This window comes from Mus caroli, unplaced genomic scaffold, assembly GCF_978045245.1.
Source record: "Mus caroli unplaced genomic scaffold, Mus_caroli_1 scaffold_1, whole genome shotgun sequence".
NCBI classification, from domain to species: Eukaryota; Metazoa; Chordata; class Mammalia; order Rodentia; family Muridae; genus Mus; species Mus caroli.
In genome coordinates, this window is record NW_028227256.1 from 4,232,501 (window position 1) to 4,250,440 (window position 17,940).

Here is a 17,940-nt window from a genome sequence, read left to right on the forward strand (position 1 = left end):
TCTGTGCTGAAGCAGGGGGAAGCTCAAAAGAATAAGCGTGTGATCCAATTCACATCTACTTATTTCCCATAGAGAGGTTGTTTTTAAACACAATAATTGGGATGCATGCATGCATGAATTTATAGAAGATACAAAAGCATGCATAAAAACAATTTTTTAGCTTATCTATTATTATTTAAAATGATGGTATGCAATAGATCAAATATTAATATTCTGTAATAACCAAATTAATTGCTGTTTGGAACAAGGAACAGACACTTAGGTTTTTGTTTTGTTTTTCCTTTTATTCATTCTTTTTTTTTTAAATTAGGTATTTTCCTCATTTACATTTCCAATGCTATCCCAAAAGTCCCCCATACCCTCCCACCCACCCACCCCCACTTTTTGGCCCTGGCGTTCCCCTGTACTGGGGCATATAAAGTTTGCAAGTCCAATGGGCCTCTCTTTCCAGTGATGGCCGATTAGGCCATCTTTTGATACATATGCAGCTAGAGTCAAAGAGCTCCGGAGTACTGGTTAGTTCATAATGTTGTTCTACCTATAGGGTTGCAGATCCCTTTAGCTCCTTGGGTACTTTCTCTAGCTCCTCCACTGGGGGCCCTGTGATCCATCCAATAGGACACTTAGGTTTTTAAGAAACAATTTTTGTTATAGTTATCCCAAAGTATATGAATTTATCTTATAATTCTTTGTTAGCACCACAGTGGCTTAATAGGATGCTGAAACTGTGCTATAAGGTGAATGCCACCTCGGCCTCGCCCTTGAGAGGCATTACTAATAAAATACTTTCCACTTAGGAAACAATATACACTGAAAGATTCAAACTCTTAGCTTCCTGATTACAGCTCACTAGAAGCAAAACTCTTTACAAATATCAGAATGTAAAGGAAAAAACAAACTATTAAATCTATAACTTTATATGAAGTAGGCAAGCCAGGTTGTAATGCCTTTATAAATTCTACAGCCCGATTGACCGTTTTTTTTTATATAAACTTAGAATTTAAACTTTATTTAGAACAACATCTGCAAAGATGCTCTTACAGCTAAAAGGAATTCTCTCCTGAAAGTTGGGGGCGGGGGGTGAAACGGGGTGGTGGTGGGGGAGGGGTGTCTTAGAACTTCCTGAGTCACAGTTTGTGAAACAAAGGAGATTTCATGCCAACTTCCCCGAGGCTGCTCTGAACTTGCATTAAAGCAAACATAAGAAACATTTTCCTAACTCAAGCATTTTGGCCCTCTTGTAATGATGACAGATTTTAGAACTTTTAAGTTTCTTTGCAATATAGACTATAACTATAACCTTGGGAAATCAAAACCCAATTTCAAAACAATTTACCACCTTAAGTATCAACATTAAAACTTCACTACTACATTGCGAGATATGGCTGCCAACTTATATCTATGAATGCATGACAGTGCAAGCTTTAATGCTTCATTAAAGAGACCTTGCTTTAAATCTTATCTTAATCCTAATTTCTAGGATAAGAATCACATTAAATATTATCTCAGCTAGAAGTGTCTTAGGACGCCCAGTTTTTTGGCCCGCTTATGCCACGTGTTTGAAGACTCCTAAGTTACCAATTTAAGGCTAACCTTCTGTTACCAATGTAACAATTATTTAATCTTAGCCAATAACTTATGAGCTGATTGTGAAGACACGCAGAGCACATTATCAGTAAAAAAACCAAATGAAGCAGCTACACTAGACCAATCCGAGAATATTAATTTTTTTCTAGCTATAATTATAAAATAAAAAGCACTTTGTCATTAGCTAAACGCAATAATCACGAATGCAGTGAATTTTCTTAGGACAAAACCATCTATCAGCTATTTCGCCCCCAAACCATGAGGCTGTATCCTTTTTTTAAAAAACATTTTTTCCAGCAGGGGCCCTCCTGCTGTGCCTGATCCTCATGTGGCCACTCTCTTGTTAAACCAGCAGATAAAGTTTTAGGTGCCTTTATTTTCTAACATGAAAACACAGAACATTTAATCATTCAGATGGCTAGACACGAACATATATGAATTGAACACATGGACAGACCGGTGCACCAGACATTAGACAAGACCTTAGACAAAAACAGAAAGAGGGCAGAGAACTACTGCTATAAGGGCCAGAGAAAAAAAGGCAGGGCATCTTCTAAAATTTCTCTCTGCTTCTGGGACATTTTCCTCCCACCTGATGCAGTTTCCGACTGGGGCCAATCTGCCTAATTATTAAATCCCTTTTATTAAACCCTAATTTCTCTCACCTAAAAAAGCAGCTTCTGGAAGCTGTGGCCAACTGCCTGCCTGTTGAGTTCCTAGTTCCCGATAACTCACTGCTGAACTTAAGTGAATCCAGCGCATAGGTTTAGCTCTGTTCCAGCTTAGCCCATACCACACCTTTTGCCTGTTGCTTCTCCAATACGGATTTTCTTTAACTCTTTTCTTCTTCCATGGAGCTCCAAACCAGCAGTGCTTCTTCCAAATGTCCTCAGCCTTTTCCAGGTCCCGTGTTGGTTCACCAAATTGTTGGGGCCCGCTTGCGGCTCTAATGTCCATGTTCAAACCTGGAAGACATTTTGGGACTGGAAGAGAATAGGTAATCTAAGCGGGTAGAGAAATAATGGAACCAAGACAAACTAGTCTGCTCAAGGTTCAAATTTTTAATGGTGGACACGCTTTATAAAGGAGAGGGGAAAGCCCATTCCCGCCAAATCATCCTTGGAGCCCAGCTGCAGGTGACCATGTGTAGGATCAGATGTAGACTCCGGAACAGCTAGGCCGACTCCCAGCAGGTAGCAGCAGCAGCAGTGGCTGAACAATAGAGTGATCCAGGGAGTCAGGCTCTACCCTAGGTGATCTCCTTAGTGGTAAGCAAAGTCAAGGTCTTGCTCAGCCTGCTTCAGGCTTGTGGGAGGCTACACTATTCCTGCACAAATATCATGACCAAGAAGCAAGTTGGGGAGGAAAGGGTTTATTTGGCTTACACTTCCATACTGCTGTTCATCACCAAGGGAAGTCAGGACAGGAACTCAAGCAGGTCAGAAAGCAAGAGCTGATACAGAGGCCATGGAGGGATGTTCTTTACTGACTTGCTTCCCCTGGCTTGCTCAGCTTGCTTTCTTATAGAACTCAAAACTACCAGCCCAGAGATGGTCCCACCCACAAGGGGCCCTTCCCACCTTGATCAGGTAGAGGCATTTCCCCAACTGAAGCTCCTTTCTCTGTGATAACTCCAGCCTGTGTCAAGTTGACACAAAACTAGCCAGTATACTCTACGTTTTGCAAAGTTCTTTGTCTCTCACCAATTAATTTGTATCTCCCTTGATAACATCCAACAAAGGCCTAAGTCCTCCTGTGCTGAGCTTAAGGTGAGGTCTTAGCCAATAAAGATCTTTTAGAAGCATTTGAAAATAATTTGAAATAAGCAAATCATCTTTCCTTTCTTGAATTTTCTGTACCACAAGTTTTCTAGGATATAACTGAGGGCCTAAGTAATGAAAAAGATACTGCATCTGAATCTTTTCTGGAGCAACAGCTACTCCCCATATAATAAACAATGCACCCTGGAAGATTCAAAGTCATGTATTGAAGCAGAGACCATTTTTTTTTAACATAATGTAAGGCTATTATTAGTCATTTCTAGAGGCAAAACCTTCCAATGATTATAAACTCACTAGAAGCAAACCCTTTACAATTACCAGGATGCAAAAGGACAAACATCTTTCCAAATTCATAATAATTCTATATGGAGTAGGCAGGTCAGATTGTAATGCCTCTAGAAGTACCGCGGCTGCATTGACCTTTCATAAATGTTAACTTTGAACCTGGATAGGTCTGTAATAATGATGTTTTGGCTTAAAAATAATTCCCTGGGGGCAAGGAGAGACTGAGGCCCCCAAAACTTCCCTAGGCAGGGTTTGCAAAACAAAAGAAATGCCACACAAGCCTTGCTGAGGCTGCTCTGAGCTTTGCATTAACTCAAATGTAAATATTTCTTAATATGATCATACATACTGCCTGAGTCCTGGCTCAAAGATTATCCCTCCTGCAGTGAGGACAGATTGCAGAAGAGCAATTCTACTCTCTGTCTTTGCCTCTTATCTTTGGACACTTTCGTAAAATGATTTATACTTAAACATTCCTTATAACCTTGGTGCTGTGAAAGCATTGTTTGTACTGTAGTCCCCTGCAAGTCAGCAACCATAGCCAATTTCTGCACAAAGACGAATGAATGTATCCAGTTTAGTCTGTCTTTGCTTTGTATAGGCTGGATGGCAGCAGAGAGCTGCATTAGCATTCTCATAAGACAATTGTGTAAAAAGAAAAAAAGAACCCCTGCTCGAGAACCTCCAAAAATTCTACTACCCGTTTTTAGTAGTGTATCCACAAAATCCTGAAAAAGTTCATCAGGGGCTGGTTTGTTAACAAATACATTCTCACTGAAATTTCCTTTCCAATCTTGGGGGTTTACATTTTGCTTCTACCACAGTATCCAATTAAGCTTGTGTAAAAGGGGCAGCAGGCCCATACTGGCCACATCTGTTTTTAACTTTTATTTATTCTAGCCATCATCCTAATTACAAAATATGGGTGAGTCAAAAATCCTAAGCTTTCGATCAAACTGCAAATGCAGCCAATGGAACACTGGCAATTTTAACCATAATCTTTAAGTTTCTTTTGCAATATTAAGGCATAACCATAACGTTTAGAAAGCACAACCCAATTTTAAACAATCCATTCTCTTTAAAATCAATACTAGAAGCTTCACTTTCACGTTATGACATTACGATGTTTGACTACCAATTCTTATATGTGAATGCATGACAATGCAACTTTTAATGCTTCATAAAAGAGGCATTGTTTTAAATCTTATCCCTTATAATTACATAAAATATTATCCCAATTTAGAAGTATCTCTTGAGGCCTGGTTTCCTGGGCTGGTTCATGCTATGTGTTGTTTAAAATGACTCCAACCCTGAGTTATCAGTTTTAAGCTAACATTCTTATTACCAATGTTATACCCTTTTAATCATTCCCAATAACTTATCAGCCAAGTATAAAATGCTTGCTCTATGACCAAGACATGCAGCGCATATTTATACCTTTAAGATTATTTAGAAACCAAATGAAGCAGCTACACGGATCTTATAAATTTGGACCAAAGAATTTTTACTTTTTTCTAGCTACAATTTCAAGAGAAAAAGCACTTTGTTACTTGCTGAACCCACTAATCATAATTGCAGATTTTTCTAGGAAAAAACAATTATCAGCTTATTTGCCTTAGAACTTGAGAAGCTGTTGACCCCTCTTAAAAGCAGCTTTTCAGCAGGGCCTCTCCTGCTGTGCTTGACTCCTGGCTAAGGGTGCAGGGCAACTTAAATCAGCCTCTGTTGTTGCAACTGAGACTGAGTCAAGAGATAGATATCCAGGGAAGTTTTAACCATTTTTTCTTTTCAACATAAAACATAGAATAGTCATTCAGACAACGAAACAAAAAGAGACATAAATTGACACAAGGATAGATTACACCAAACACAGACAATGTAGAGAGGGTAGAGAACTTGATGTAACCAGAACTAAGGATGTCTCCTGATTTCCTTCTGTCCCTGGAGAGCTCTGAAATTTATTTTCCCTCCCCATCCCGTCCCTTCCCCCCCCCCATGTCATTTGTATATCTAGCATTCCCCCCCTTTTCAGTTTTTTACTCCTTTTATTTTATGCCCTACTCCTCTCACCTGATGCAGTTCTTTACTGAGGACAAATGCCTGTTTAGAATTTTCCAGTCCCATTTTCCAATGTCAACCCCTAGCTGATATCAGTGTTGGGCCAATGCTGAATCAGTCTAGTCTATATCCTTTTTGCACCTTCTCAATCAACAGCCTTCAAAAGATGAAATTTGTAGCACTAACATTAATGCTGTATGTTGCTTACCGTTCAGTATACCATTTTCCTTTTTTGTGGTGCCCCACCAAGACAGTCATTCTTTCCGTTTTTTGAGGCCCCTCCTGCGGCTGTCACCTGTTGCTGCCAGTGGCCACGGGTTACTGGGTTCCTGAAGGGAAAGCTGGGGCTATATGGAATGGACGGCGAGAGAAATAAAGAGCTAAGACAAAGTTCTCTGATCAAGGCCCAATATTTACTTATGAGTCTGAACTTATAAAGGGATGGGGGGGAATTCATCCCCCACTGTGCCAGGATCTTGTTCCTTTGTCAGGATCTCATCAGGAAGACAGGTTCAGCCTCTCAACGAGTAGTGGCATCTTGGAGGAAGCAGCAGATGTAGCAGGACAGTAGACCTTACCTAAGTTGGAAGACTCCATCCTAGGTGGGCTAGCCGGCTATGGCAAACACAAGGTCTGAATCAGCCCACTCAAGGCTGGGGGGAAGGTCACAACACCTTATGATATAATTATATCTGGTGTGACCACACATCATAAACAGTAACCAGGTTGTAATAACATCTAACATGATATTACTATTGCTCATACAGCTGCAGGGGAATATCCTCTTTACAAGATGGCAGCTTAGCTTTGTGGGCTCTTGCCTTGAGGTTACCAGTCCTTTAATTCCATTTTATATCTTCAATTTGGTTATCTCTTTGAACACAGGATTTAGTTCTATTTTACTTCCTGGTGCCCCTTTAATTCTTGAACCATACATTTTGAATTTTTCCTTTGTCAGCTTTCTACATTTGATCAAAAAACCTCTTTAAGAGTGAACTGCAGGATATTCTATGCTAGGCTGTTTTGAGATTTCCTTTGTCAATGCATTTAATATAAATCTTTTTACCTTGGCTTCAGGCAGACTCCTTGGACAAGGGCAAAAAAGTAGCCATATTCTTCACGTCAATATCATAAGAATTATCTTTAGGCAACATACTAAAACTATTATTCTGTGAACCCTCTTATACCAGGCACCCATAGTTCAAATTATCCTCAGCACCACTGTCATCCATATTTTTACTAGGATGGCCATTAAGCCCCACTTGCAGCAGTCCATTGCTTTCTTTATCCAATATCCCAAATCCACACTCCTCCAAACAAAAACATGATCAGGTTTATCACAGCAATACTGAAGTACCTGGTACCAACTCTGCCTTAGGGTTTCCATTTCTATAAAAAGACACCCTGACAAAAGCAACTTTTATAAAGGCAAACATTTAATTGGGGCTGTGACACACTTCCTCCAACACAGCCACCCCTACTCCAAAGCCATACCTCCTAATAAGGGGCACTTCCTTTGTGCCAAACATTCAAACACATGGGGGCCATACCTATTCAAACCACTACAGTTGTTACTTTTTATTAGAACTCTACAGTTATTTTTAAATGTAAGAAGACAGAAAGAACATCTGTGAAGCAGTGGTCAAAACTAAGTTTTAATCTATTTTGTTTAAAGATTTACTTATTTTATATAAGTGTATGTCGCTGTCTTCAGACACATGGTTGTGAGCCACCATGTGGTTGCTGGGAATTGAACTCAGAACATCTGGAAGAGCAGTCAGTGTTCTTAACTGCTGAGCCATCTTTCCAACCCAGTTTTAGTCTATTAAGCTGCTCTAGAAGCCTTATTCTCACACTATACCACCTTATATTGATTTGTATCCCATGTGTTAAATCAGAGGGAGTGCAAGTGAACCAGTCCCTGGGACCTGAAGGACTGCCTACACAAAGCTTGTAATTCTCTGAGTTTGTGATCAGGTGTGGTTCTTACCTATGCAGTGACCACATTTACAGAAGCCTTTTCCTCAGCATGTGCTTGCTACAGTCTTGTTACAGGGATTCAGGCAGAAGCTGGGAGAGTAGGGCATCTCTGGCTTGGTAATATGCAGTTAAGGAATAAGATGCCACTTGGGGGTTTTGTTTCTTTCCTTTCCTTTCCTTTCCTTTCCTTTCCTTTCCCTTTCCCTTTCCCTTTCCCTTTCCCTTTCCCTTTCCCTTTCTTTCTTTCTTTCTTTCTTTCTTTCTTTCTTTCTTTCTTTCTTTCTTTCTTTCTTTCTTTCTTTCTTTCCTGTTTAGATCTGTTCCCCATTTTTTTTCATTTTTTATTAGATTTTTTTTTAAATTTACATTTCTAATGTTATCCTCTTTCCTAGCTTCCCGTCTGAAAATCCCCTATTCCCTCCCCCAATCCTGCTCCCCAACCACCCACTCCCATTCCTGGTCCTGTCATTCCCCTATACTGGGGCATAGAATCTTTACAGGACCTAGGGCCTTTCCTCCCATTGATGACCTACTAGGCCATTCTCTGCTACATATGCAACTAGAGACACAGGTTCCACCATGTGTTTTCTTTGATTGGTGGTTTAGTTCCAAGGAGCTCTTGGGGGGAGTGGGATACTGGTTAGTTCATGTTGATGTTCCTCCTATGGATCTTCAAACCCCTTCATCTCCTTGGGTACTTACTTTCTCTAGCCCCTACACTGTGGACCCATGGAAGGAGTTACAGAGACAAAGTTCAGAGCAGAAGCTGAAGGAATGACCATCTAAAGACTGCCCCACTTGGGGACCCATCCTATAAACAACCACCAAACCCAGACACTATGGTAGATGCCAACAAGAGCTTGCTGACAGGAGTCTGATAGCTGTCTCCTGAGGGGCTCTGCCAGTGCCTGACTAATACAGAAGTGGATGCTCACAATCATCCACTGGACGGAGCACAAGGTCCCTAATGAAGGAATGGGAGTTCTTGTCTCACTCAGAAATGAGGATAGAGGATAGGCGAGAATTAGAACATTCTTGTTCAGAGAGGGGCAGTTAGAGTTTTCTTCGGAAAGTTAAGGCATACTTGAAGCAGTTACCCATAAATGTAATTTTGCTCCACACTTGAAGAGTTAGGTTCCTTCAAATCCTCATATGTTGCATTAGAACATCACCTTTGGTTTTAAAGTCAAAATAAATTATGTTCTGCTCACTTAACTGTCTTCCCAGAGCTCAGGATATTTACAAAGGACTCAGCACTGTCTTTGTTCCTGTGTCGAGAGAAGTTGAAAAGAAGAAAAAATAAGCTTCCCAAATCTTTTTTTTTTTTCCCACAGTCCACGAAGGCTTTTTATTTATGCTTTACATTTAAAAAAAGAATCCCAGGATTTCCCCTCCTGTATGTTTTCATCTTGCCTCTTCATGGTCCATGATGCCAGCCAGGGTTGTCAGCACAATGAAGCCAAACTGCCGTGATGGGAGCAGGTTGTTCTGCCATTTCTCTAGGTCTTTGAGTTGAACATCAAATCTAGGGCTTATAACTCCACACTTGTGCAACCTTCCTGTGAGGTTCACAACAATCTTCCCAGCTCTGTGATCATCAATGATCTAGAATTCACCAATGTCCCCTTGCTTCATCATCACAGTTAAGAACCGAACGATGACTTTAGAACACGGCCTGATGAGGACCTGGCGTTTGCCTCTCTTCTCAGCATTGTTGATGCTCTTGAGAGCATCTGCCAGAACATTCATTTGCACCATGGTGGCGGCAAGGGAAGATGCCAGAAAGAGTGAGCTGGGCAAACGCATGGAATTATGGGGCCCAAATCTTTTACCTTTTAATAATGAACTAAATACCAAACCATTACCGTTACTTCATTCTTACAGCTGCTGATTCAGGTGAAGGTGGCTCCTCATTAATACTTTTTTTTTTTTTTTGGCTTGGGGATTTATTCCTATTTTCCAAATAGAAACTGTAATATAGAAACTATAGTTCTAGTAAGAGCAGTAATACATACATATAGTTATCCAACTTAAATAATTTTCCTAGGCTCTTGAGTAATTCTTTCATTATCAGAATTGACTAAGGAGAGTCCCATAATCATTCCAGTGCTGAGAATACTGCCACTGTGGTGTTTTCTACAGCGTGCACTCTTAAAGGTGAAGCAGGCCACAAGCAGGGAACTCATTGGCAGCTTGTTCTGAGGGGCTGCTGGTTAGTTATAGTGTGTGCTACCATCCTGTTTGGTCTGCATGCCTCTTATTGCAGGATGGTAAATGATCCTTATTTAGAATGCTTACATTTCCTTTGCCCTCAGAAAATGTTCACGTATTTCCCCCTTCTGCATTTATATGTGTGCATGCTTTCTCTCATTTCCTCTTGTTTTAATCAGGTATGGTTTATGTACTGGAAATCTTACTATTTTCCTCTTTATTTTTATTCTGTATGTATGAGTATTTTGCTTGTATGAATGTCAGTGAAACTTGTGTGTGCCAGGTCCTTTTGAGGCCAGAAGGATCCTCTCAAACTGGAATTACAAAGGGTTGTGAGTAGCCATGTGGGTACTGGGAATTGAGTTTGAAGAACAGCCAGTAAGTACTCTTATAGAAGCTGTCTCTCCAGCCTCAAGTTTACCCATTTTTAAGTCTTCAACTCAGTGAGTTTTTTAATGGTAACATGGTGTAAACTGCCACAGTCTAGTCTTTAAAAACCTCTATTAGGCGGTATTCAGTAGTTGTATGTTGTTGTTATTGTTTTTGTTTATTTATGGTTTTGTAAGCATTTATTAGCATAGAATGTTATGTTTCTTCAGGCTCTGTAAGGACTTCTTTAGAATGGTCTTGCCCCAGCTCTTTGTTCTTGGTGAGATCAAACATTCTGCAGATGGCATGGTTCATGCTAAGGGGAAATTCTGGTTTTTTACATTAAGCATTGGTTCTAGTCTTGATCCTCTACCCTGTGTTTTAAAGAAAGACTTCTGTCTTTTTAGTAACTATGGAGAGTGTTCTTGAAAAGTAACTTGGTTACGGTTGTGCGCAAATCTCTCTTGAGAATGTTTTCTCTTATTACCACAGTTAAGCTGTCAAAGCGCCATGTTGTGTACACTGTGCTGCTTAGTCCTGTATAGTCATCTGTGTGTCTTTTTTTCTATCCTAATGGCCTGTACTGCATTATTAGCATGTTTTTTTAAATTTATTTTAAAATTCAGTTTACAAAATAGCAGGCTCCTTTGTGACGTCTTCCTACCTACTTTCTTCCTCCTGATTGATTTTTGCCCAAGCTCCTCCTGCCTTTTCTTTTCCCCAATGTGCCCTTTAATGTCTCATGTTCCCTTTTCTTCTTGGCTCCCTTCTTAAAATTCTTTTCCCTGTGCCATGGACTGCTTTCCTGCTTTTGTAGCTTTTATTCTCCCATTTTGCGCAGAGTGTAGTGATTAGAATCTAAGAGCTACCTATGTGAGAAAGCACGGTGTTTCTTTCTGATCCTGAACTACCTAGCTGTTTTTGGTATTAGTATCTTTCCAACCTGGATCATCTGTAGAGCAAATGGTCCTCTTTGCTTTTTGTCAAATTTAGTTGTAAGGCTCATGAGAGCAGTGCTTTTATGACCCGCCCCCGCCCCGCATGAGTACGGGCCTTTGGTGACACTCTGTGAGTGTAGTAGTGACTTTGTAGCCCCATGAGTGTACTGTTTTTGTTACCTACTGTGAGTGCAGTGCTATGATGATATCCCATGAGTGTAGAGCTTTTGTAGTCCCTATGAGTGCAGCACTTTAGTGACTTCTCCATGAGTGCGGTGCTTTTGTGACCCCATTTGAACAGTGCTTTTGGTGTCATTTGCAGATCTGGTGCAGAGGAGCAGAGATGTTGAGTCACTTGTGTGTGTTCCTAGCAGAAGTGTAAGAACTCTCTCCTCTTGCTTGTGCTGAGCAAGAAACTGCATTGCACGGAGGCCTGTGAGTGGAGCTTGAATCATAAATATGACAACAGTCCTTGGTGCTATCATAGCCAAGTCCTATTCTGAGCTCATTTTAGCTTGTAAAGTTAAGTAGGTTCTACCAGGATGAGATTTTAGTTTGTAAGATTAGATCCTCTCCCTCTCCCTCTATCTCTTTGTATCTTTGTTTCTGTCTTTCATGCGTGTACACACACACAGAGAATGTGCAGAACATCATTACTAGAAAAATAGGTTATTTTCAGAAAATCACTGGTGTTTTGCATCTGTTCCCCTGTTCATGTGAGAGAATTCATGGACAGCTCTTGTAATATAAAGCTCACAGTTGTACAACTGTTCCTTTCTTTGTGGTACAATCACATTTAGGTTGTGTTGACTGTTGAGCTGAATGCATCGAGTAGTGGCAGGAGTTAATTGTAATTCACAGCCATGCTTGGTTTGCGGGGATGGTTTTGTTTTTTCTGGAACTGGTGCTCACATTCTGTTTTGAGTCTGCCTTCTGACAGAGTCAGCCCATTCCAGTCTAGGAAGAGAGGGAGGTGCGTGTGCGTGTGAGCATAAGAGTATTTCATGCGGTCTAATGCAGTCTTATTGATCATATTCACCCCTCACTACCCTCTCTTCTGCTCTTGCTGAGCCTTCTTTTCATGACTCTTCCCCTCTCTATCTTTGTTTCAGACAAAGTTATGTGAACACAGTAGGGATTCCTTACTGGTGCATGGGCACCTTACCAGTATCTATACTCCTGAACAAATCAATACCCCTCCCCTGCTAATAGCTCATCAGGGAGGGTTAGGGCCTCAGGAGCACATCTCTTTCCTGCCTCAAAAGCATAATGTTAAAGGAACAGTCATACATAGTTCTTGCACAGGCATTTACAGCTGCTGTGTGTACCCGAAGTCAGTGTTTCGTAGCATTACTCCCCTTTCCTTGGGTATCTAATTTCCAGATCTCCTTGTATTGTCTTTTTGTAAATGACTTGTTCACTTAAATAACAGCAACAACAACAAACCTTTGTCTTTAGCCTATATTGAAGAATGGATCTCTCTTTTGTTTTGTTTTGGTTTCAGTTCCATCGAATGTTATAGAATCCATGAATTTCCAGAACCTCAGGGTTAACTGACCCATGTCTAGACACGGAATTCGGAGAGTACTCAGTCTTTAGCCTTACAAATGTGCTCACATACTATTTCTTCAGGATACATAGGAAATTACCCTGTCCTGAACTCAATCCTTCCCTCAATTCTTTTCCATACAATACAAAAATTTCACTATATTCTCTTTGTCCCATGTTCCCTTTCTTGGTGAAAGTGCAGTTTTCTTCTGAACTATGCAAGGTAAAGACTTGAATATCAGCCTTTTTAGTCTCCTGCTGTGGAGAAGGCAACAAACTCACTTCCAGAGTTTAAATCCTCAGCATATCAGAAGGCATGCTTTGAAACAGCTTTCCTTTTTCTTCTTGCATTTAATCCAACGACCATCCCACTTCCACTGTAATGTAAAACCCTGAGGGCACCTTGATTCTTTAAAACATAATATTTATGTGATCTAATAGGGATGAAAGTAGGCCTGAGACAAGAAGAAATGTTGTCTTACAGAGAGAAAGGAAGTATGTAATCAGTCTGAAGATTTTTCTATTAAATTTGTTTTTAATCTAGTATATTTGTAAGATTTACTAGTTGCCTGATAGTAGTTTTGATATAAATTTGCAATTTCTTTCCTTTATCATACTTCTGTGAAGTATTTGCATTAGACCCTTATCAGCTGCTGAAAATACCTAATAGAGAATCATAGCACTTTTCCTATTAGTACTTCTTCATTCTGCTCAATAAATTCACATTTCAGCATGAGTTAGTCATTTCTGGACCTGGATGCCTGCAGTAAAATTGAGGTAGGCAGCATTGTAGTAATCTCAGTACAGAACAAGAGGCTTGAAGTTCAAGGCTAGCCTGAGCCACAAAGTAAGACCCTAACTCAGAAGAAGTGGGAAAAAGCCAATGAAAATGAATTTGGGGGAAATTAATTTTGTTGGATCAAGATCTGTAGCTATGTAAATTTTTTTGAAAGCTGGAGAATCATGACTTTAAGAAAATCCTTAATTACATAGCAAGTTCAAGAGTTTAAAGCTAGCCTGAACTACAATGAGACCGTCTCAAGCCAATAACAAAAACTCATGAGGCACTATCTCAAGAACCCATATATATAAGAAGTGAAAATGAAGTAAAAAGGAACTAGTAGTTACCTACATAGATTTAGAAGGGTCAGGTGCCTTGTAAGGTGTTACTGGCAAAATCTAGGATTTTTTTTTTTTTATGAGACTTTGCCAAACCTAGAAGAGAGAAAAATTTCTCATTTTCAGAATAAACTATTACATGGCGAGGCTTAGGAAAAGTTGGACAGTAGTTGCCTTTAATCAGTGTTAGGTAGAATGTGAGGAACTGTGACAATCCCACACACCTATCCATGTTTTGTTTTATTGGCAGGGATATAGCCCATGTAGTTTAGGCTGACTTTGAGCTTACATGTGTAGCCCAAAATGATCTTGAACTCCTGTTCCTCCTGCTTTCACCTCCCAGGTGCTGGAATTAAATACATTTGTCACTAAACCTGGCTCTGACATGTGCTTTGACATATTATACTATCTATAATTCATTTCTTTTACCTGTCACAGTCTACAAGTTTACTTATACTTCCTAAAGTCTTATCTTATATAATTATAGTTACTAGTAATGAATATAATTTGTTAAAAGGTATTTTAATATATATAGTTTAATGTCATTGACTTTATATTGGTATCATAAAAACCAAATAACCAGTTCATGTACTCCCCCTTGTGGTAAATATTAGGGTTAGGCAAATGATTTCTTATATTAATATTTGTTAACTGTTGGTATTACTTTTCAAATGAAAACAGGGATTTGAATGGTCCAAAACGCTAAGAATCACTCAGACTACACTGGGCATGATGATACATGCCTATAATGCTCTCCTGAGACAAAAAGACTGCTGAGAAGTCAAGACCAACCCAAATGGCAGTCAGTACAGGTCAGGCAGCGTTGCATAGACCCGTGTGTGTGTGTGTGTGTGTGTGTGTGTGTGTGTGTGTGTGTGTGCATTAGATAATCAGATTGGACTATGTATAAAAATGAGGAGGTATATTTATGCATCAGAGGCCTGGTTGTGTGTTATTACTTTAGCCTGACTAGGCCACGCCCCCGAGGGATTGCCTTTGACCTATCTGCAGTAGGACCCAGGCATGATAGCTTTAAACAGGTCCAGTTTGTCCTACTTAAGTTTCCAGGTTACTGACGTGCTGCCATCATGGCGGAGAACTACTTCTATAGGCTTTAGCGTTGTTCTTCTAGCGTTGTTCCCTAACCTGGTCTGTAAGTGGGACTGGGGCTGCATCATAATTCTGCTGCTCTCGTACTTGTCTTACACGTTAGAGCAAATGAAGTACTTTTAAGTAAGCAGTGGCTGATCCTCAGGATCAGTCACTTAACCCTAGGTTGTTCCACAGGGAAGAGCAAGCAGACAGTTCTGCCTTAATGTTCTCAAATAAAATTGTACATCTGATCACTTCCTCCCTTCAGTTTTTCCAGCTAAATGTTAGTCCTTTTGTCTGGGTTGTGTTTTGTGAGTTAGCTCTAAAAAAATGTCCACAGCAGAATATGCTTCATTTGTGTAGTGGAAAGCTCTTGGGTTTCCTTGATGGCTGCCCGATAGGTGTCTGTGTACCCACATTACATTGCCCCAACTGTGGGATATCACATCAAAGTGACGCTGCTGTAAATAGAAAATAGTTACTGTATTTTGCCTAGTAATTATTGACCTTTACACGTACACTTTAATTATCGAGGAACTAATGAATATGTAAACTGGTTAGAGCTAGGAACAATTGTTAAAAGAAGATAGTCTTCAGGTTTATTATATTAGAATTTTGTTATTTTTGTTATTTATCATAACTGAGCTTAAGGCAGTCTTAAAGATGATTTCTAATACATAGAATACCTACATATTTTGTAGTAACTCTTATTTGTTTTATTTATTTATTTTTTCATCTGTTTATATATTTATTTCATTCATGTATGTGAGTTCACTGTCACTGACTTCAGACACACCAGAAGAGGGCACCAGATCCCATTACAGATGGTTGTGAGCCACCATGTGGTTGCTGGGAATTGAACTCAAGACCTCTGGAAGAGCAGTCAGTGCTCTTAACTGCTGAGCCGTCTCTCTAGCCCCCTCTTATTTATTTAACACACTGATTCTGTTCCTATTTTCTCTTTAAAAAGTTAACTGTTAAGTGTTGTATCACGTGTTAGTAATTTGTCTTTATAATTGTATATCGAAATGAAGCCCTTATTATTTCATAAAAATCTGCCTTGGTGTATGTGAATAATTAACATTGGATTGTATTGAATACAAAGTCACATTTACATTTCCTCTGGAGTAGTTTTTTTTTTTTTTTTTTCATTGCCAACTTGTACTGTTTTTGATATATATGATAATATATCTTTAAAAATCTAAATGTTCATAGTTTTGTTTTTGTTTTCTTTTTTTTTCCTTTTTATCCTCTCTCTGGATCCTCTAAAATAGCAGCACATGCTTTTACCTGCTGACTGCCTCTCCTGTCCATGAATTTTGCCTTTTATTAATATATTTTATCGTTTAAATTTACTCCAATGTTAATGACTTCTTGATTAACTGCTAAAGATATACTTCTATATTGCTTTAAAATTAAACAATGCATTTCTTTTTTCCTGTGATAGGGTCTCATGTAACCCATGTTGGCCTTGGCTAGACTATGTAGCTGAAGGTGACATTGTTAAACCCATGTGTGGCTTTAACATTTTGTGTGGAGGTGTGATGTGGGCAGGGCACATGCATGCCATGGCATACTTGTAAAGGTAGGAGGACATCGTCACTTTCAGTCCTCATCATTGCACCTTGTTTGAGACGGGATTTCTCTGTTGTTCATTGCTGCATAGCCAGACTAGTTGGCCTGTGAGCTTTGGGGGTTCTCACTCTGCCTTCAGTCTGTAGTTACACGTGCCAGTCAAGGAGCCTGGATTTACGTGGGTTCTGAGGATTCAGAATTGGTTTTCTACACTTGCATGAGACTCACTATTCACCATCTTTGCAGCTCTAGTTTGTTAGTTTTTGATTGATGGGTTCTGCAAGCTTATGAGCAAAACACATTTTTACAGTGTATAATGCCGAGATGTATTTCCTACTGTAGACCTTCTGGTGTCTGTTTTCAGAAGCGACTGGTATACTTTCATAGTTTCCTGTGTCTTATTTTCCTGTGGTGCTATTTCTGAGTTTTAACTATCAGCACTGTCCTGTATTAATGACAACTTGATGTGTTCTAGTTGAGAACACATTCTGTTACTATAGTAACATTGCTATTTCATTTCTATATATTTTTTTTTACCATTATTGTTTTTAAGTGTGTGTGTGTGTGTGTGTGTGTGTGTGTGCGCATTTGAGTATGTGTATAAGAATGCAGGTGCCTGTGGGGCCAGAGGTGTCAGATCTTGGAGCTTGAGTTACAGATGTTGGAGCTGCTCAGCATGGGTGCTGGGAACTGAACCTGCAGGAGCAGCACATGCTCTTAGTTGCTGGCAGCCTCTCCTGTCCATAAATTCTGCTTTATGTTAATATATTTTTATCTTTTAAATGTTAATAACTTCTTGATTATTAAGTGACAAAGACAGGCTTCTTTGTTGCTTTAAAAGTAAACAATTTCATTTTTAAACAAATATTTGTATAAGCTATGAATAGAGTATATTGTGTGTGAAAATAGTTCTTAATATGTTACTGAGGAAAAATGTTGTGTCAGGTTTGCTATGGGGTTGAGGCTTCCAGCTTGACTTGTTGCTTCAGTCTGCTGAGTGCTGGGCTTACACCTGGACCACCACCCTCTGCTCTTGAAATTATTAACTGTCTTGTATTAATATGATATGAGAAACAAGTTAGGTGAGAAAACATTAGGAGATTTCATTAAGGTGGGTCTGGAGAGATGGCTAAGTAGTTAAGAACACTTGCTGCTCTTCCTGAGGAGCCGTGTTCAATTCCTAACACTACATGTTATCTCACTACTGTCTATAACTCTAGCTCCTAGGGATCACACAGACATACAAAGCAACAGTGCATATAAAATAAAAATAAAATATAAATACAAACTTTTCCTTAAGAATGCTGAGAGTGGGAGAAATAGTCTTCCTCAGGGAAGAGCACACCAATTGGTTATCCAATACCAAATGGTCAGCACTAAAAACATACATACAAGTA

The 17,940-nt window shown here is 39.5% G+C and overlaps 1 protein-coding gene and 1 pseudogene across 3 annotated transcripts in view; one reads left to right on the forward strand and one right to left on the reverse strand.

Annotated features, from left to right (window-relative positions):
• Pcmtd1 (protein-L-isoaspartate (D-aspartate) O-methyltransferase domain containing 1) overlaps positions 1-17,940 on the forward strand; it is an 83,258-nt gene that overhangs the window by 36,756 nt on the left and 28,562 nt on the right. The window lies entirely within an intron of this gene.
• LOC110293258 (small ribosomal subunit protein uS8 pseudogene) lies at positions 9,057-9,492 on the reverse strand (annotated as a pseudogene).